This window comes from Octopus bimaculoides, chromosome 25 (genome assembly GCF_001194135.2).
Source record: "Octopus bimaculoides isolate UCB-OBI-ISO-001 chromosome 25, ASM119413v2, whole genome shotgun sequence".
Lineage (NCBI taxonomy): Eukaryota > Metazoa > Mollusca > Cephalopoda > Octopoda > Octopodidae > Octopus > Octopus bimaculoides.
In genome coordinates, this window is record NC_069005.1 from 11,594,780 (window position 1) to 11,598,188 (window position 3,409).

Consider the following 3,409-nt stretch of genomic DNA (forward strand, 5'->3'; position numbering starts at 1 on the left):
GTACACATGTCTGTGTGTGCGTGTATATGTGCAATGTATGTTTAAATGTGTGTGTATGCATGTGTGTGTATGTTTGTGTGTGTGCACGTGTGTATGTTTGTTTGTGCATGTATGCATATGTGTTTATATGTACTGATGTGTACATATACATGCATGAGTATCTATATGTAAGTGTGAATGTGTATGTCTGTGTGAGTGTGTATTTGTATGTCCGTATGAGTGCATATGTATATGTGTATGTATGTATTGTGTGTGTATGTATGCATAAGTCTTCCTGTAAGAAAGAAGCTGGTTTCACACGAAGATACAAAGCTCCATCATTGGAATGTAGATAACAAAAGCAAATTTCACATTTGAACTTCAGAAAAGTTTTGCATATTTTTACTGTTCCACAAACAGATTGCTTTTGTAATGTGCATGTTTGCTGGTTGATTTACTTTCCTGAAAACCCCAGTCTTTCATACATTCAGGGTCAATATAACAAAGTATCAATCAAATACTGGGGATCAATAGGATCAACTTGCCATTTCTCCTCAAAATTGTACCAAAATTAGGAAGAATTATTCTTTGTTCTTTATCTTTTACTTGTTTCAGCCATTAGACTATGGCCATGCTTCAGGAATTTTTAGTCAAATGAATCAATTCCAGTACTTATTTTTTAAGCCTGCTACTTATTCTATCAGTCGCTTTTGCCAAACTGTTAAGTTACAGGGACATAAACGAGCTAACACTTGTTGTCAAGCAGTAGTGGGGAACAAACACAGACACAAAGCCACACTCATACACACACACACACTAAAGTGGCTAAAAATGTCACTAAAAATCTCTATTATACTGGTCGACCCAAAGCTATAGTAGAAGATACTTGCCCAAGGTGTTATGCAATGGAATGGAATGTGACACCACATAGTTGCAAAGTGAACTTCTAAACCATACAGACAAGTTTAACAAATCAAACGTCCACAGAGATGCATCCCTCATTGACTTTGTCAACCATATTTCACTTCATTTCAAAGCATCATAAAATCTGAAGTACTAGAGAGGAATAATGGAAGCTCACATGCTAAAAAGATAACAACTGTCCCTCAATAAGTTTTAATGAAGCCTCAGTGTTTTTAAAAGAAACTGAGAAAGGCAGGGTATATTGCGAGCAACAACAAGAATACAAAACATCACCAATCCTAATATTAGCTTTTGAATTTTCTTTCTATCCAAGGAGTTTTTTTTAACTCAATATTCTATACACTAATATAAGTAGTTCTGTCTACTTCAAGTTCCACCATAAAAAATACAAATTAATTCAATTCTCTTCAAGATACTAGATTCTTATAATGTAAACATCTTCCAATTCTTGCTGGTAAGAACAAAACTTCTAAAATGAATGACAAAAATTCAAAGTCTTGCTTTGGTCTAATGGTTAGCATCCTGGTAATGTTCACAGATGTGGATTCAAATCCCACTGGCAGCCTTCAATTTTTTTCCATCAAAAGGATTTGTTTTTTTTAACCAATGTTCTACATGCTGTTCTATATAGTTTTATATATTCTGAGTTGCACTGTTAAAGATATTTATTTCAATTCCTACAAAGATTCTAAATTCTCACAATCCTCCCTGTGAAGGCACATAGCCCAGTGGCTAGGGTGTTGCACTCACAATTACCAGACCATGGGTATAATTCTCAGAACAGGCAACATCATATTTTTCTGAAAATTATGAGGAAAGAAAACTGAATCATGAAAATTTTCCGAAATTCCTCTCCTAGACCCTTGGAAAGTTATTTTTACGACAAATTCCACTCTAAGCAGAATCTACACCATATGAAAGGTGTTTTGTAGAAAATTTCATAAAAATATATCAATAATTCTGAAAGTTATAATGAAACAAATTCAATGGGGCACATTTGTGAAGGTTATGCCTATTGGTTAGCACACTATTCTTGTTCACAGATGGGGTCATGAGTCCCACAGGTAACCTTAAATTTTTTCATTTTAAGGTCTATTTTTAACCCAATATTTTGTACACAATTACATATAGCTTCATTAAGGTGGCAAGCTGGTAGAATTGTTAGTCTGTTGGAGAAAGTGCTGTGTGACATTTCTTCCAGCTCTTTAAGTTTGGAGATCAAATACAACAAAGATTAACTTTGCCTTTCATCTTTTGTAGGATCGGATGGGGATAAAATACATGCCAGTCAAGTAATGGGGTCAATGTAATCACTTCCCCCTCCTCTCAAAATTGCTGGACTTGTACCAAAATTAAAAAGAATTATTTAAAGCTTTATCTACTTCAAGTTTTACCATTAAAAAACACAATTTAACACTACCTTGGTTTTAATTAATTTTGAATGTAACAAAGAATTTAGTAAAATAACTGTCTTACTAAGTGAATGTTTGAAATATAAATTAATATGAAATCTCAATGAATGGTCTTAAATCTAAATCACTTTAAATCTGGACTTTGTAACATAGAACCAAGAGCAGACACACGTGGGTTAGTATCATAAGTTTTGACAATACAAAATGCAGGTCAGAAAAACTACTTGACAGTCTGCCAAGTTTATGGAGTGAATAAGAGCAACACTTCCTGAATTTCTAATTTCCTGAATGGCATAACTAACCTTAAACCTAACTTATTCCCTCACCCACTCTCTTCAAGCTATACCTATGTGACCTTCCAACACTGCCACAAAACTTACAAGGAATTTATGTAAATGACATCACACTAAGATCCTCCTACCCTTCTCCAGACAATGGCACACAACTTCTCCAAGAAACTTGCTCCAAAGTAGCACCTGCCCTATTCAATTCTTAGATCTTATCAACAACACTATTAACCATAACAAACTGTCAAATTCAAAAACACAAACATACCACACACACACACGCAATAGCATGCAGAGAATATTAAAATAGTTAGAGTTCATACCACACCTCTATGATATTCAGCATATATATATATATATATATATATATATATATATATATATATATATACTCTTTTACTTGTTGCAGTCATTGGACTGCAGCCATACTGAGGCATGGCCTTGAAGAGTTTAGTCAAACAAATTGATCCCAGTACTTATTTTTATGTCTGGTACATATTCTATCGTGTCATTTTGCCAAACTTTGTGCAATGTGCAGCACCTACTCTAGCCCCATGCAGACCAATAGCATGTGAATGAATTAGGTAGATAGAAACTGTGTGGAAGCCCAAGGTGCTGGCATTTCTATGTGGTAAGAAGCTTGCTTTCCAACCACATGGTTCTGGGTTCAGTCCCACAAAATGTCTATGTGTATGTGTCTTTTTGTCTGTGTTTATCTCCTCCATCTCCTCTTGACAACCGGTGTTGGTGTGTTTACATCTCTGTGACTTAGTGGTTCAGCACAAAGGGACCATTAATATAAGTACG

General features: G+C 34.8%; 1 protein-coding gene across 2 annotated transcripts in view; it reads right to left on the reverse strand.

Annotated features, from left to right (window-relative positions):
* LOC106882750 (uncharacterized) overlaps positions 1–3,409 on the reverse strand; it is a 138,997-nt gene that overhangs the window by 71,271 nt on the left and 64,317 nt on the right. The gene's annotated exons all lie outside the window — the stretch shown is intronic.